A 19,203-nucleotide genomic window follows, 5' to 3' on the forward strand; every position below is an offset into this window, starting at 1 on the left:
CATAGGTTATTCCGGACGTATCAAATATGCCAAACTCCTTATCCTGTTTTCTGAAAGTTTTCGGTCGAGTTTTTAAGTATATTGTTTGCCTACTAGGCTGAGAGGCGGAAGATATTGAAAAACGTCTAACTAAAAGCTATGTTTACTAAGATACAGAGATTAAAGATTTACGTCTGTGGTTTGTCAGTTTGACCAAATTTGATAAATGATCAATTGGATTTGTCTCAATGGTAAGAGAATTTAAATAAACCTCAAAGCCACACAAACAACATCGAGTATATTATTTATCATGATTGTTTCACCATTAGCGTAAAGTGTCAAACGGCATACAAGCGGTATGAGAAGGAAAGACATTAGACAGATATTGTATCACTACACTAGTCTAGTAGTTTCGTATGCTAATTACATTTTGTATGTGTAACCATTTCACAATGGGTTTCAGTTGTAAGTTCAGGAAAGCTGTACACTTTTTGAACTAATTTTCACAGATTTTTTTTTCTTTCAAATCAGATTATAAAAGACTTTCAATGAACACTTAAAACACACTGAGGCATTATGACATCAAAACATTATGCATTTCACTTCCTGATGAGTAGATCATCAATGCGTGAAAAGTACACCATGTGGTGATACGTTTGATTTAGTGTCTTTTGGTAAGGTTAACGGGTTAGTGAAATCAATTATAGATAAGATCTTTATAATATACCTTTAACTAACTGTAAAGAAGGAAAATCGCCATCACATACATCACACAAAGTTGGAGGACTATCAAAACGCTCTGTAACATACATAAGTTTGAACGCCTTTATGAAATATACATTGTAATTTATGTATTCAGAATTACAATATTTGCAGCATAATCTATGACGATTCTACTTGATGTCTTTACTTAGTCCTGCTTACAAAAAGCTTATAATAAATTTAGAAAAATGAGACATAAATTTCAGAGTGTTCTATTTAAAGAATATTTGCCAAGTTAACGTTAAATCGCAAACATGGAGCATTTGGACACATTTAAAAATTTCATTATATTTCCAAGTTTCATTCCGAACAGAAACAATTGCTAAACCTCTTCAATACAAAAAAGATACTGAGCGTAGATTAATCACAGTACACTGTGACTGTGTTGGTGTTTTTTTACACACTCAAACGAATCTAATTTGATGGACTGCCATACAAGAGAGAGGTTTATCTAGCTATAATCCACCATTTTCTACATAAGAAAATGTTTGTTCCAATGCAGGAATATGACAGTTGTTATCAATTCGCTTGATGTATATGTGCTTTTAACTTTGCCATTTTATTAGAAATTTTCCATTTTTGAATTTTTCTCCGAGTTTAGTTTTTTTGTGATAACACTTTCTACTGTTTTAAAAAAAAATCAGTGTTGTTAGATAAATTGTACAGCGCCAGTTAATATACTAAATAACCATCCAAACCCATTTCATTCAAAATAAAAGGAAGTGACAATCATTTTGCGTGTGATAACATATAAACGATTTAACTAAAAACAACCCAACGGAAAAAAATACCAAAAGGCTTCTAAACGGCTACATGTATGTTCATCATTTCTCTATATAATATACTGTGATACATGTATGTACAGTACATCAAGCTATTGATCGTCTTATTTAGTCTGTTACAGAAGTAATTGTCTAGGTTTTGCATTTTACAAATAACAATTTATATCGGTTATTGCTAACAATAACTGTTGACCTTATCTGTAACTGTTTTAAAATAGTTCAAAAGTGCTATTTATAAAGGTATAATTTCTAAAATATTTATTTTGGTAAATTTTAAGCATTTTACATCCAAAATATATATGAAAAAACTATTCTAAACCAAAGTTTCTAATGAATGTAAATGATATATTATCTTTCATGCACAAACTACATGTCATTTATATTTAACAAAAAATCTACTTGTCAATGTGCAATTTAACGATAAAATGCAAAATCTGCAACAAATATAAACAGCAATATAAAGTTCAACTTGCACTAAATGTAGTAACAATTTACTATGTAAAACATGTAAAATTTGAATAAAAAAGTGTAAATCCGTATATTATAATGTTTTTTTGTTTTATATTCAAATTTCATTATGTTAGAACCTTAGTATTGACACGAAGGAAATTAGACATACCATCTTAGACACAATATATCTTACTTAGTGGTTTGACAAAAGATACCAGCACGTCCGGGAATCCATTTGTTATAATATTCTTACTACATGAGTAGAAATCACCACTTGTAAAAGTCCGTCTGGAAAATATTAAATATTAATCTTTACAAATGTGTTTCGATACTCTGATACAAAGATGTTCCTTATCTTACATATCGTGTTGTATTTGATCTGATACAATAAATTTTGTAATTTTTTTAATATTTGTTTATGTATAAGGCATTTCCATAGTGTGTAGATTACATAGGGGACACATTAAGACTATCACGATTTTGATGCATGAAATTGAACTTTCTTTTTGATCATTAAAATATTCTTTTTTTAAAATCCATAAAGTATAATATATAATATAAATACACACCAAACTTATTATAAATATATGAAACTTATTATTCATACTTAATGACAGTAAATGGGCCTGCTCTCGCGTAACATTCCTGTGTAAATACAGATGAACCGTTGACCGACACTTCTAGTGTAGTTCTGTTAGTTTTACTGACTGCGCCGACAAAAAAGTCACTGCCGTCCTCATTTATTCTTGCAAATCCTCGGTTCTGCTGCCAACACGGAAAAGCACAGATTCCAAACGCTGCAAGCAAAATTGTTGAAAGTTTCTGGTAATGTTACTACAATTTTATCAATTTTATATAAGGAAGTTTGGCGTACAAATTAATATGTAGAAATTTGTTTTCTTTTTAATAGATATAGGAAGATGTGGTGTGAGTGCCAATGAGACAACTCTCCATCCAAATAACAATTTAAAAAAGTAAACCATTATAGGTCAATGTACGGCCTTCAACACGGAGCCTTGGCTCACACCGAACAATAAGCTATAAAGGGACCCAAAATGTTTAGTGTAAAACCATTGAAACGGGAAAACCAACGGTCTAATCTATATAAAAAAACGAGAAACGAGAAGCACGTATAAATTACATAAACAAACGACAACTACTGTACATCAGATTCTTGACTTAGGACAGGTGCAAACATTTGCAGCGGGATTAAACGTTTTAATGGTACCAAACCTTCTCCCTTTTACTGAAACAATAGCATACCATCACAACATAGAAAAACACACGATAAAATATCAATAGGCTTAACTCAATAAAAAACGTAAATTAATACACTTTGAACGAATGAATTTTATCTGAGATATCTGAATACAAATGCACAGTTAATAAAATATAAGGGACAAACATTCAAGGCCAAAAAGCAAACAAACAAGTCCAAACAAAGCCATGGCAAGACACCACTGCAAAATATTTAACCCTTCGAAAATTGAAACTTTGAAAAAAAAAACGGTTTTAATAAAACAGAATACTTTTAACTTGAAATTTTAGTAAAATCAGTATATTTATGATTTATCAGTTAAAAAAACTTGCCATATTGAAACATTAACGATACACAAATGATGTTGAAAAATATTTCCATTTCTTGACGAATAGTACTTCGATTATATTATGCAGTTATCTGTTCTGAGTCTGGTAAGATATGATACATGTTACTATGATAATTTAGCGAGTGCATGCTTTGGTGTGACATTAAATTATTATAAACATGAAATCGAATTAGTGTTAAAATCAATAGACGTAAAAAGATAATAGAATGAATTGTGACGGCTGACTGGTGAAAGATATATTTATAGAAATTAATAGATACATGTAAATATCTTCAATGGATTTAAAAATGTGCGTTAAAGATACAATTGTTTGAAGATGTCATAGCTGACTGGACTCGCACTCCTTTATGTTTGTATCTGTGTCAAGGCAGTGACGAGCAATGACGAGATTATTACTCCGGACATAGTATTCTTAAACATATATTATACGTTTTACGATATGGACTTTGCTCATTCGTGCAGGCCATATGATGACCCGTGCTAATTCATATTCTTGTTCTTTGATAAATTGATAGTTGTCTCTTTTGCGATAGTACAAATCTACGTACTACTAGTAATATAACTGAAAACGGATTCAAACTTTATTTTAATTATCAATTCGAAAATTGAATTGAGAAAACTTTAAGACCCTTTTCTTTAATATATTGATAGTTTCTCATTCCTGTTCGTTTTTAATTTGACATTAGGTAATTTTAATTTTTGAAATACTAAGGCTTTTCTATCTCAGGAATAGATTACCATATCTGTATTTGGCAACGTTTTTACGAATGTTTGGTTCTCTATGCTCTTCAATTACATACTTTATTTTAGTTTAGCGTCACTGATGAGTTTATGTAGACGAAACGCGCGTCTGGCAAACAAAAAATTTAATCCTGGTATCAATGAAGAGATTAATTAGCAGTGAAACTTTGTTACAGTTAAAGTCATATCATCAATTTAACAATTTTGTAATAAAAAATTAAGACATAACTAAAATATGGGACAAGAAAAAGACAATTTCCTGACTTTCGTCAGGCATTTTCTTATGTAGAACTCAACCGACCAGAAGTGCAACACAAAATAAACAGTAATGTGACGATAAGATAAAAATATTGAAGTTCTAACGAAACAAACATGAATATTCATAATGGCATAGTGAGAAGTTAACCAAGCAAATGGAGGCTCGCAATATAGTAATCAAAACCTTGTAATTTTACAGTGTAACAAAAAACAAACTCCAATACTACACATACAAAAAACGCACTATTTGATAACAAATGTCATCTTTCTAACTTGGTACAAGCCATTTTGATAACCGAAGTGGTTTTAATGACATGCCAAACCTCCCGTTTTATAACAATGTTATGTGTGTTGGCGTTTGTTTTTGTTGAAAGTAAGTAATTAGTAAGTAATTGATCTTTTATGATAGTGACATGTGTAATAACAGTTTTATATATTCCATAAATAATAAAACACACCCGACCCTTTGGGTCTATAAGTCACTTTTAAAATCATAAAACATATTTTTTTAAACAGAATATTGAAAAAGATTTAGCAAAATTCAAAATAATTATTTCAAACTGGAGAATTGAAAATTAAAAAAAAAAATGAAATAATTCAAATACTTAGTAAATGTCCTGTTATATTTTTAAGAAGGAAATGAAAAGTGTTAACATTCTTATATTACAGACAAATACACTTATTACTGTCAACTACATGATTAAAATTCAAATTGGAACACACTGTTACTACGCTTTTCACCTGTATATAATAAGATGATGTTGATGTCGTTTTCACTGTATACTAAGCCAGCTTTTTGGATATAGCTTGATATCAAAAAGAAAATATTTTCATCGTCGGTCATATTTAGTAGTTCATTGCTAGAATCAGAAAAAATTTATTAAAAGTACTCTCTCCCAAGTCATTGTATACGGAGCAGTGGAAAATAAGATTTAGTACATGACATTTTAAGAAAAAAGAAATGATGGGTTCAACCTGGTTTAATGGCATACATAACCTCCCGCATGATAACTGAGTCGAGACGGAGTAAAGAATGGTCGAATATACCAAGATAATCAATCAATGAATCAGACTAACTAAGTTAAGTCGGGACAAAAATCGGGTACACTTAAGACAAGTTAAGTACTGTAAAGATTACGTCGAATCTTATCAAGTAAAATCTGAGCATACAGTGTTGTCTTTTCAAGCTCTCAGCAGTTTGTAGTGTATGCACTAGAGCCCATTTTGCGTGATTGAAGCAAATTTGGGTGACCATTTGACTTGAGCAAAGTTCAAACCGTTCAATCAGTAAAAGTCCAAACATGACACAATGTGTTATTAACCCAATATTATGCCGGATTCATTACATAACAATACATTTTAAAAATGCCATAAACAAACCTACGTTAACCACGGAAAAGGAGGTCCCTGATTTTATACTCGTATTTAAACGCACAATCCTGCTATACATGTATGTGCATAACTCACCATATAATGATTTTGCCGGTTAAAATGTTACAACAGTGGATAATAAACAGACCAGACTTCAAATCTGATATTTTAATCCAAACTGGACTAGTGAGCAGAGAACGAAATACATGTGTATTGCATCGTTGAACACATATCGACGAAATATAAACTTATGTTGTGTCGCTTTCGGTCGGTCTTTCTCTTGTGTTTCTGATTAAGTAGCATATCCTTGTTAAACAAACCCAAATAATGCGAATATTAAAGAAATGGCCCTGTTTTGTTTTATAAAAAAAAATATGAACAATCACTTGTCTTAGGAAGGGATAAATCTTAATTTTCAAAACGAAGTAGTCTGATTAAAATAAACAATGCTCTGAAACTGACATTATGAAGATGCTTTATTGACAACATATGTGTTACAATTAGAAACAACAATCGACATTTCCATAGGAACAAACTGTGCAAATTGTCTTTATTCATATGAGGCTTACTCAATACAGGAACTTGTAAGGAGAAATAAATAAGCCGCATTCTTTTACTTTACTTTTCCGCGCTATATAGATAATTTTCGCTCTTAATAATTCAGATATTTGACGACTTTGTTAAATGCATTTATCACATTGAACTAAATATACGGGATACAACAAATACAGTTAAGTCTGCCTGATATCTCAATATTAACAATGACAGTCTTTTGAAAACAAAATTGTGCTACAAAACATATGATTGCAACTGTACAATTATTGTTAATCAACTATTTTTATGTACCAATTTTCAAGTGTTACAGGGTGCCTTTATTATCGCATGTGTAAAGTTATTTTGGTTGGTCAATTCGTTATCAACTTCAGTCACTATCTTATAGGTTGCACTTTGTAAATACAGCTGTTTCTCAAACCACGCCTCTTTTGGGGAGATTTAGAATATTCATAGAAAATTAATTTTGTATACATACTTGTTCCCAGTAATGCTCTCTGCGTTCCATCTCATAGAGACATAACTTGGGAATGTTACCAGTAAATAGACATGTTTTACACTAGTAATTTTGGGGCCCTTTATAGCTTGTTGTTCGGTGTGAGCCAAGGGCTCCGTGTCGAAGGCCGTACATTGATGGTTTACTTTTCTAAATTGTTATTTGGATGGAGAGTTGTCTCATTGGAACTCACACTACATCTTCCTATATATATCTGCATACTGTTTACATTAAAATATGTGGAAACCCTTCATTCGAGGTAGGGGTAGTTAAGCAAATTAGTGTTAGTTTAAACTCTGAAAAGTTCAGGGCATATAAACGTTGAAATATGCCGCACAGCCCTATATTTTGACCTTTGAAAAAAATTGTAGTGCATATGAACTTTCAATTCTAGGATAAGATTTCAAAACTTCAAAGTAAAAGTGGTACATGTGTAGCAGAAAAAGGAGTTCCTATGAGAAATTGCATTGTCAATATTTACAGAAATGCAACCTATCAAGTGTATATTCTGCAAACTTAGTGTTTACTACATGTTCATATTTTACATCTAATTAATAAGTGGTATTTTCTTTTTACTTGAACATTTACCTGTGAACTCATCGAACGTGATACCTGTTGCTGATGAGCTGAGTAGTCATTACCAGGAAACACCTTAATAAGTTAAAGTGTGGTTAGTGTACGTGATATAGATACAATGGATAAGAATCTACGGTAAATGAATAGGTTGACGTCACCACAATGGTTTAAATATGTTTAAAATTAAGTTTACAATGTGGCGTGATCGCACTCACTAGATTTATTAGGTCCCAATCAGAGGGCTGAGTTGTATGATGTAGGTAGTAGTATTTAGATAAACAACCTACTAGTAAAAGTAGCTAGCAGTATGGTACAACATGATAAAGCAACATTATTGTATGACAACATAAACATTATGAGATGTCAATAGAGCACGTTTGGTCTTTGGTTAAGTTTCGGCTATACTTTTTGAAAGTGCTAGAATTACGATAAGTATGTACAATATAAAAGATAAAAGAATATTTGCCAATGAGGTAACTCTCAATCCAAGTCGCAATTTGTAAAAGTAAACCATTATATCATACCAAGGAGTGTCAGGGTTGGTCAAATGAAAAAACCTAGGGTAAGAGGTCTTTCTTTTCGCAACCCGGACATCCCGAATTGTGTTATGTTGAACCTTCGTTTGATGTGTTTTATCATTTGATTTTGCCATTTGATTGGGGACTTTTCGTTTTAAATTTTCATCGGAGGTCAGTATTTTGGGTTTTTTACTTTATACTTCAAGAAAAACCTTAAAATATTCATTATCTGCCTTATATAGGATCAAGCAATATTTTATTCTGTATTTCAGTATTTCCATCCTATTTTACCGACGAAACCATAGTGGAATATTCTTTGCTGATGTTTCATGTTTTATTATGTCATATGGCTCATTTATAATTAAGAAAATGCTGTAATATTTTTGTTATACTTGCACGCTAAATAACCTTATATAAGATTAAAAGGCAGATAATTTGTTCAACAATTTTATAAAGAAACAATCATTCAGAATATTTAATATCTCTCGTATGTTTGGTATTACCACTTGTTTTAGTTTTTTTTAATAAAACTTAAGTATGGGGATGAAATATAATATCCTCTCCCTTTTTAAAGTACGTGTATGTGATTCTATATAAAACAGGAATGTTTGTACAATTGATCTTTAATAGAGTAAAAGCTATATACATGACAAATATAAAGATGAACAAAAAATGACATTGCATAAAAAGAACACGAAATCACGATACATGTTCATCTAACGAATATCCAAATATAATTTATCAAATAATGTTTTCCTATATAATATATATGATGTCAGATTTCACATCCTGCACTCGAATGTATTAAATCTTACTTTTTATGATTTTTTTTGCATTATTTTACTCATCTCACAAAGTATCTATCCTTTATTGTAGCGAAATATAGAAAATAAAAAGGCAACAATACATGATATCTATCAAACGAAATACATGTTTAAGTAAATTAAATTTTTCTTTCAAGAAAATATGACATTATACAGGCTAATTTCATTGAAACTTGATAGAATTGTTTGGCTTGATTCTTCAAAAGAATAACATAACGTTCTGAAAGACAAATACTCGATCTAGATAAATTCATTTAACCATTTTAACTAAAAACAATGAAAGAAGGATAAATGGATTGTTTCGAAATCGTATAATTTGTGTCACAAACTGGAAATTACTTCATTGATTAAAGTCCTCACCACTATTTCCATTCTTTTGCAAAGTATTTTCCTTAACTGTAGTTAAAAGAATGTTTCGTACATAAAAATAATTATAAATACATTTGCTACATTACAAATATGTATATTGGCAATTGACATGTACATATAATCACACTAGAGATGTTATCATATTTAAGAGGAGTTTTCTGTTCCTTGGAGGAACAGTAGACCTTTAAGTGAACTTTCATATATTGGCTTTTGGTCATCGCCATTGCTCTCAGCATACTTTTGAACATCCCTGTGGACTTTCTTCATCAGATAATCAATGTCACGACTGAAAGGTATATCAAATAATAAATCACGCGTATTGTTTAAATTACAACTAAGCTGGATTTAAAATTAGATAGTGATGTTATGCAGTGTAGCATTTAAAAACAAATGCTTTTCTTTTACATGAAGTTTAAGGAATGAGAGAACATGTTGTATGGACTATTATCTTATCTATTTGTGCGTTTCCCTGTAATGAGTGTTCTTGCGTCAACTTGTATTGTATTCCTTTCACATATAGTGTTGTCATTTTAGCGATAGTTTTTAACATTTCCATATAAAAGGAAATGCTTACAATCATATTTAACGAGATCCTCAAATTCACAATTAGTTTAACAATACTCAAATACTAGTCCAAATTATTATCATTAGTATGATGGTTTTGAAAGGTCATTTTATATAAATGCCTTGACGACGTCATAACTTTGCTGCCTTACACTATTCTTTATCCACATAAAATGGAAATTAACTCTACTTAACCATTGTTAACTGACAAATAAGACTTATTTGAAATGTACCGGCAATACGGAATTCAAACCACAAACGATATACATAATACAATATCGGACCGAACAGTTGTTTAGGAAACTGATTTATGTTAGGTAACAGCTTGTTTGCGAATTCTATTATTTAAATAAATTTATTATTTAAATTAGTTATTTAATAATACAATGTGTCTGTGTGAAGCGAATTTTTACCACGTCTAAGATTTTGGTTCAACGACTATGTCGTCGGTCAGTTAAATATCAAACGAAATCTATTCCTGAATATGACTGTTTTATCTTGTTAGCCTTGCTAGGTGACCTGCTTCGGTATTTATACATTTAAAACATGTACAAGTAAAATGACGATAGTAACGAACTCGGAGAAACTCAAAACGAAACGTCCGTAATCAAATGGAAAATTCGAAAGCTCAAACACATCACACGATTTGATAACAACTGTCATATACCTGACTTGGAACAGGCATTTTTTATGTAAAATATGTTTGAAAAACCTCGTTCTGAATTGTATGACAGTTGCATTAAATTCCATTTTATTGTGAACAAAAAAAAAAAAAAAACACAACAGGTAAAAATGTCAACAATGAGGCTACAGCAGTCATCATTTTATAATAATTTTAATCGCTTTAAAACAAACAAATATGTAACAAGAAAACAAAAAAAGATATGCAGACAGAGCCTACTTGCATAATAAAAAACAAACATACAAAAAATTACCGTATTTCATAGATATAAATAGGTATTGCTGTAATGGTATTGAACAGACATATAATGTCATGGAGGGGTACTCTGCGAAAAATACCAGTCGAGGAACTATGAAATATCCCAAGTCGCTAGGCGAGGGAAATTTGGTCCCAAGACTGGTATTTTTGTCAAATACCTCTCCATAACATGACATATCTGTTTAATTACACCGAATAGATTTTGATTCAAACTGTCTGTACAGAGATGGCAAGTCGTAGTACCGCGGAAATTATACATGTACTTATATACGCGTTTGTATTGTCTTTTTGTAAAGTCATGGTATCTACGTGTAAAATCATTGTTATTCCATCTTTTGTATACGTCTTTTCTTCCTTTTTATATATGACATTTTTGTTTTTTGTTGTAAAAGTTTTCGGTTTAACTCAATCAATAGTGCTTAACCATGTTGTCTTTAAATGGACATGATAAAGTTAGAAAGTTTCAGAATAATTTTGGCGGGAAGACGCTTGCGAGGGTAAAAAAAAGAACATCCAAAATTGCAAATATCATGGTATTTGAGGCAAATTCACTGGTAACGGTGAAAAACAGGCAAATTCGTTTGACATGAGGACAAAAATATTAGAATAGGCGAAAAATACACTGGCTATCAACCAACCAAATTTAGCATTCTTATATAAGGTGTTATTATGTTATATAGTTATAACAGCTTACATTCTTCATCCTTTAGATAATATATACTGGTACCTACATTTTTAGCATTGAAGAAATTGGTGCTTTTTTCAGACTAGGTTTGTCAATTAAAAAAGAACTATAAACAATAAGCATACATTTGAAGTTTATGCTTCGAGTAATTGGTGTATCTTGTCGAGAATTTCGTAAATGTTTTCTTACTTTATTTATCAGTTGTTATGGACTTCTTCTTTTTGAATTTGTTTGGAGTAAACCATATTTTGCTTATGTGGATTAATCTTGTATTTGTCTTTTAATTTATTTTTTATTATCAACAGAAAAGGAACCTTTAATATACTGCCACATATTCATAGAGTTTGTTGCATTCGACGACATATGATATTTCGTTTATTGATAGCATTATGAATTATCCAAAACTAAAGCTTACACATATGAATCTTTGCCATAAGGAGGGAACGCAAAGCTTTCCTTAAATACTTTTGCTATGCAGTGAAGATAATAATCCCCTACATGATCATCAGCATTACTTTCAGTGTAAGCAAGAGATGACATTCCAACAAAAAAGTTGTCATCAGGAATTTCTGGTCTACTTCCTCTACCTATAATGCGAAAAAGAAGGAATTATAAAAAAGATATAATTATATAAGTTGAACTCACTGATTATACATATAATATGTGTAAATTACATACGCATGTCTTATCCTCTGGATCGATTATCACTTATGAGTACAACTTACCACTTACATATATTCAAGAATTGTGTACATGTAACTGTTCATTATTGTAAAAACTTCCGTCCGACTTCATTAGGTGAAATAAAGCTTAAATCTTTAAATCAGTTCTGTGAATGGATACGTAACCTACATTTAATGTCTAATTTGTCAACCTCATCATTGAGTTCACATATATCCCATTTCGTTTCACGTCTTTTAAGAATAGTATAGGTAATTATTTTAAAACTACATCTTCTATGTAATAACCTATTTTCATCATTTTATTAAAATTTAGAGTAATATCAAATCAATATATTTATATACCATTTGTTTGGTAGAGGATCGAAATATTCAAACTCGCAACTAAATAAAAGCAACAGTAGTATACCGCTGTTCAAAACTCGTAAATCTATAGACAAAAAACAAAATTGGGGTAACAAACTAAAACTGAGGGAAACGCATTAAATATAAGAGAAGAACAACGAAACAACATTAAAATGTAACATACACAGAAACGGACTAAGCATAGACAAAATCCGATGAGAATAACAAATATAACATCAAAAGTAAATACATGAATTTGGGATAGAAAAGTACCGTGACACGTCTTATAGTAATATGACTACCATGTTCAAGCTTACACCGCCTTTATAAAAAAGTGAAGAAAAACACAAACAAAAGTAAAACAAAATACAAATAAATCGATGACCCAATAGTCCTTTTTTTAATTTAATAATTTATTTTCCATTGTGTTGTGAAAAAGTCAAGACCTGTTATAGAGTGTTTCACTTCTTCAATGGCCACCTTTATATGGAATAAAAATCAATATATATAATTGTGAGAAATCCTTATTAGTATTAAGACTTTTGAAAAATCAAAAAATTTAACTTGCATATTGTCGTCCTTTCGAAACTTTACTTTATTCTGGATGAAACAATTACCATATTAATCCATGATGCATCATTTCGGTCCTTTCATAGCTGTCTATGCGGTATGAGTTTTGCTCATTGTTGAAGTCCGTACGGTGACATAATGTTGTTAATTTCTATGTTATTTTGGTGACCTGTGGAGAGTTGCCTCATTGGCAATCATACCACATTTTTTTATGATACTGTTCCTTTATTAATATTCATTATATACAAAGACAATGACTAAATCGTAGTTTTGTCGAAATAATTTCTAACAAACATGGTTACGTTTTATATGTGAAGATTATTTATGGAAAGAAAATAATGTAGACTAACAAAGAAAGTATCCTTTAAGTAATCTTAAAGAAAATTGCAATTTAAATTCCCCACAAAAAAACCTGCAGGAACAGTAAACTTGTGCATTAACCCCTATGGTGGCTGCGAAATAGACATTTTGCCAGTGTGGTCTTCTTTCCACCCGAAGAAAAACACTGGCCAGAATGTGGCATTTATTTGTTTATGTGAGTTCCATTAGTACGTATTCAAGTCCGGTCACAATTGTAATGTTAAATTCAATATCACGCGCTTTATATGTTTAAACCATGACAGCAACTTTTCAAGACAGGTCAATAGTTGGCCTGTGTGAAAGGCTGAATTCATTACCAATATAACATGTTTCTCCTATTGCATTGTGAACTTGTTCCTCTCCTTAATTTATATATAACAATACAGGAAATGCTTGTCACTGAACATTAAATAGTTTACAATCAATCATGTATATCATTATCGTTTTTTGTAACTTAATATACCTGTGCGACATGCATCAATGAAGATACATTTTGGTTGTCCTTTAAGCTTTGCTGTATTTGCTTTTTTAAGGATATCTTTTGTTTTAACGTCATCGTCCCTGCATTCAATTGATGAGAAGTCGCCATGACTGCTTATGAAGCAGACAAAACACTTTGAATCATCTTTTGATGCGTATGTCTCAACATGTTGTAAAAGCTCCTTAGCGGAAATATCTCTGTAACATCTAACATTGTAATGATATTTTTTAAAAAGACTTTCAAGATTTCCTGAAAAAAAAAGTATAATATTGTGTTTCTTAATTTTCATTCCTCGATAATGAACCATTTTGCAATGAAACCATACAATTATCCTTCTCAAATTATGAACAGATCAATTTAGATGAGTTTTGCTATTCTGTTTAGATTTTTATTTGGCCATATAGCTAAGATGTTTACATTTCTACACATTTGTTAACCTCCTTAACGATATGCTCATACTTGACTATAAAATGGTCGGAATTTTTGTTACTTTTAAAATACATAAAAAGCTTCGGTATTCTGCTCCTGTTCTAAAATTTTGCATAAAAAAGCAATGTCTGCAAATATATGCAACACATCCAAACTTAACCGAATGTTGACCAATCCCGAACAATTCACCGTTTTGAATTGATGTGAGACGTAAGTTGCCCTCAATTTAAACTGTTATAATTCGCCTGTTTTGATAGATATGTGGTAATGTTGTCAATATAGCTGCAACGTATTACTTTTGTCAACGGAATTTGTGAATTTATTGTACATGTAGACATTGGGTAACTAGGTTTCCCATTGAGTCAACGGGGAAATGACGAGAAAAAGTACGACTTTAACGAATCTCCAGGGACATAATTTAATAAAAAAAAAAGAAACTGCCAGGACCAACATTTTGAAGTAGAATTATATTAATTATTATAACAAAACTACTGATTTCCGAGGAAAATTCAAAACGGAAAGTACCTAATCATAGTTATGGCAAAATAAAATGATAAAACACATCAAACGAATGGACAACTGTCATATTCCTGACCTGGTAAGGCATTCTCAAATGTAGAAAATGGTGGATTGAACCGTGTTTTATAGCGCCAAAACTCTCACTTGTTTGACAGTTGCATAACATTCCGTAATATTTATAACGATGCGTGAACAAAACAGACTTAAAAAAGGACCCTAAAATATTTTTATTATGAGTTGGGTACATTGAGGGTAGTATAATTAATTTTGCGATTGAAAATCGAATTGTTCGTTATCAATAAACGATCGGATGATATACAAATACATGTACAGTTTTTCTCCACGATAATTAAAAAAAGTTAAACAACAAATGTCAACAAATGTAATCGGCTTAAGGGAAACGATACAGTTACAGGGATGGTAATGACGTTGCTAGCGTAAATTATTATTATTAGATTCAGTTTTCGAAAGATTTTTATCATTCAAACTTATCTAGCTTAAAAACAAGTTCATGGACCCCTATTTTATAAAATGCAATTTGGTTTGATTACGTAAGAAGATTATGTATGCCAATTTTTCTGAATACGTAAATAGTGCATTTTTTTTTAAATTTGATAAATGTACAGCAAAAATGACGTTTTTATTCTACATTCGTGAATATTTGATAAATATGAGTTATTTGAAAAACAAACTGCACAAATTTAAAGGTCATTTATATAAAACAGAATTTAAAAATAATTTGAAAGAAAACAGATTGTGTTTAAAACAAATGTCATGTATTTCTGTTGAAAGAAAAAATATGTCCACAAATCCAAATTTTGAGCAAAAAATATAAAATTTTTACATCATCTTACTCAAAAAGTAGCACATGAAGGTATATTTTTTATTACATATTTGATTTAATCAGGCAAAAAATAGCCTGTATGCAAATTATCAGCAACATTCAAATATGGGATCTCAACTGTTTCGTATGCCCTTAAGAATGTTGAACAGATTGCTCCATATTCAGTAGTTTTTCAGTCTGTCTTTATTGATAGTTAAACAACACGAGGCTTGTCTACACGTATTTGATCTACCATATGCGCGCATTTAAGTTGTTTTTCGACATGACCAAGTATATGAAATCAACAGTATAGAACAGATTTAAGCAAAATCACTTACATGATCGAAACCTTATTCTTACTTTTTGGGACTGGAATTTCTTACGTAGAGCATGAAGTAGGTGTGAAGAAAAAAATTTGTCAACATACTGGTGTCGCTTCCGGACTTGCCAGTTCGTTGAACTTCGTTTCTTTGCTATGATGAGTATATTCTTAGCATATAGCGTACAATGATAGAAAATATATGTGTACATACCAACTTGTGCCATATGGCAAAGATCTCTTACTACCAAAATTTGTGTTTTTTATTATGAGCACCCATCCTAAAATGCGTATAAAACTTATTACAACTATGTTCATTGTAAGCTAACAGTTTTAGGAATAACTTTTGGAGGAACTTTTACATTTTTGTCCGACCATTAATTCACTCCTTCCAATTTAGAACGTATTTAAGAGTTGCTCTTCTCTAACACGAAATAGTGCTTTTGATTTAAATATTAACTTACACTAACAATCACATTTAAAGTAATCAAATCTTTGTTAAAGGCAAAATATATTTGAAACAATATGAGGTATAATGTACTTGTTAATGTTAATTGACGTTCAAATGAGGTCCATGCGGAATAATTTGATATTTTACAATATACCGGAATCGGAAGGTGAACAATGTACCCACATTATAAACAAATTTTGCGTTAAAAATCTGAAAATAGAAAATGTGGACACAAAGTTATCTATTGCTGAGGCCTATCGTCTAGGAAAGCATGGTGAGAAGACTCGTCCGATACTAGTGAAGTTTTCAAATTTTGAAAGCCGGGATTTGGTGAAAAAAAGAGCAAAAAATCTAAAAGATACTTGTTTCGGTATTTCAGAACAATTACCTTTGGACATCCAGAAACGAAGAAAAGAAAAGCTGCCGATTCTAAAGGACTTACGCGAACGGGACATTAAGGCTTACTTTGTGAAAGACCGTATATTTGTAAATGGGAAGGAATATTTGCCATAGGACAAATCCAGAGAACAATTTTGTAAATTAAAATGTCTATGTTGGAATGTTCATGGTTTAACTTCAGTCTACAAAGATAATGACTTTTTGAACTTAATAAATGATTATAATATTTTATTTCTCAGTGAGACTTGGTTAAAAGATAATAACTTGTTAGTTATAGATGGTTTTGACAGAATTTCTTGTGTATTTCGTAATAAAAATATAGGTACTAGAAATGAAGGAGGTATTGCTGTTTTTTGTAAGAGTTTTTTATGTAACGGTATTATTGTTGAAAAAGAATTAAATGATGGTATTATTCTGTTAAAACTTGACCATAGTTTCTTTGATACTGATAAAGATATTTTTATTTGTTTTTCTTATGTACCACACGAAAGATCTAATTATTACCAATTATGTGATATAGATTTTCACGATATTATTGAAAGTATTGTAAATAACTATAGTGATAAAGGTATTGTTTTGGTATGTGGAGATTTAAATAGCCGCATAGGTGAATTAAGTGATTTTTTACTTAATGACGATCTAGATAAATATGTCGAAAGTGTTGAGCACGTTGTAAACCCCATTATTTCTGACAGAAGTTCAATGGACAAAACAGTTAATGCATTTGGCCGTAAACTATTACAAATGTGTTTTAACACGGGTTTAGTTGTAGCCAATGGCAGGCTTTGTAATGACAAAAATGGTAATTTTACGTTCTGTACAGCCAAAGGAAGAAGTGTAAATGACTACCTACTAGTGCCCCCGAGCGAATGTAGATTAATCAATGATTTTAAAGTGCTACCTATGAACGAATTTTCTGATCACATGCCTGTTTACTTCGAACTAGACTTATCTGTTATTCGTCAACAAAACCTCCCCCGAGTCCATAAATTCATTAAATGGGACAACAATAAGTGCGATGAGTATATTGAAATTTTACAGTCTCATCGTGACAGCCTCTTGAGTTTGGTGAATGATCTATCTTCCGAAATTGATATTAATAACGCAGTGAAGGAGATAACCCGAACTATCTATGAAAGTGCATATAAAGTTTTTGGACACTCTGTTTTAACTCGAGACGATATATATGTTAAACGAACAAATAACGAATGGTTTAACGAGAAATGCGCAAATTCACGAAAAGAATTTCACACTGCTAGAAATTTTTATATGCGTCATCCGACAGATACAAATAGACATTCATATATAACGACTAGAAACAAATTTAATAAAGTCAAACGTAATGCACAGTTTAACTTCAAGAAAAGGAAAGGAATCGAACTTTGTAATATTGCAAAAAGGGAACCTAGAAAGTTTTGGTCCGCTGTAAAACCGAAAAACAGATCAAAATGTTTAGTTGAAAATAATGAGATGTTGAACTATTTCGAAAATATTTTGGGATCGAACCCACCAGAACTTTGTGATGAAGTTTTACATTTATTAAACAATACCGACTTTGATGAAATAAGTATTGATATTCTCGATTCAGAAATTACAGAAGATGAAATTATAAAAGCTATACAGAAACTTAAAACTGGCAAAAGTTCGGGAAACGATGATATAATTGGTGAAATGTTAGCTGCGAATCCTCTTTTCTTTGCGCCTATTTTTAAAATTCTTTTCAACTCTATGTTTGACAATGGAATATATCCAGATAATTGGACCGAATGTATAGTTATCCCTGTACCCAAAAGCGGTGATTTGTCAGACCCTAACAATTTCCGGCCGATTGTATTGGTGAGCATTCTTTCCAAGATATTTACTAGCATATTAACGGAACGTTTGCTGTCGTGGTCGGAAGACGAAGAGAAATTAATAGACAATCAGTTTGGTTTTCGTCCTGGTCGTTCAACTGTTGACGCCATTTTCACACTGCATGGAATTATATCACATGTTTTAGTACAAAAGCTTCAGCTTTTTTGTGCCTTCGTGGACTTTCGCAAGGCTTTTGATAAACTACACAGAAGAATTTTGATATACAAACTGCTAAAGAATGGCATTAGTAACAAATTTGTTTCTATTATTAAAACTTTATATTCATCAGTGCGTCTTCGTGTACGATCTGGAGGAGTGCTGTCAGATGCGTTTGACAATTTTCTTGGTGTAAAACAAGGGGAACCTTTATCGCCTTTGCTGTTTTTGTTTTTTATTAACGACATTATTCAAGATATTTCCGTTGAAACAGATAAAGACATCGTGTCTCTAAATGGATTTTTAATATATTTGATCTTATTTGCTGATGATACCGTACTTT

General features: G+C 31.1%; 2 long non-coding RNA genes across 2 annotated transcripts; both read right to left on the minus strand.

The window, feature by feature from the left end:
• Positions 1-706: 706 nt before the first annotated feature.
• Positions 707-2,765, minus strand: LOC143049405 (uncharacterized). The gene is made up of 3 exons (XR_012970220.1): positions 2,581-2,765; positions 2,167-2,261; positions 707-778 (listed from the first exon to the last, which is right to left on the minus strand). It is a non-coding gene; the product is annotated as an uncharacterized LOC143049405 (long non-coding RNA).
• A 5,934-nt stretch (positions 2,766-8,699) lies between these two features.
• On the minus strand, positions 8,700-14,154 carry LOC143049406 (uncharacterized). The gene is made up of 3 exons (XR_012970221.1): positions 13,893-14,154; positions 11,890-12,061; positions 8,700-9,571 (listed from the first exon to the last, which is right to left on the minus strand). It is a non-coding gene; the product is annotated as an uncharacterized LOC143049406 (long non-coding RNA).
• Between the last annotated feature and the right edge of the window lie 5,049 nt (positions 14,155-19,203).

This window comes from Mytilus galloprovincialis, chromosome 10 (assembly GCF_965363235.1).
Source record: "Mytilus galloprovincialis chromosome 10, xbMytGall1.hap1.1, whole genome shotgun sequence".
Classification (NCBI taxonomy): domain Eukaryota; kingdom Metazoa; phylum Mollusca; class Bivalvia; order Mytilida; family Mytilidae; genus Mytilus; species Mytilus galloprovincialis.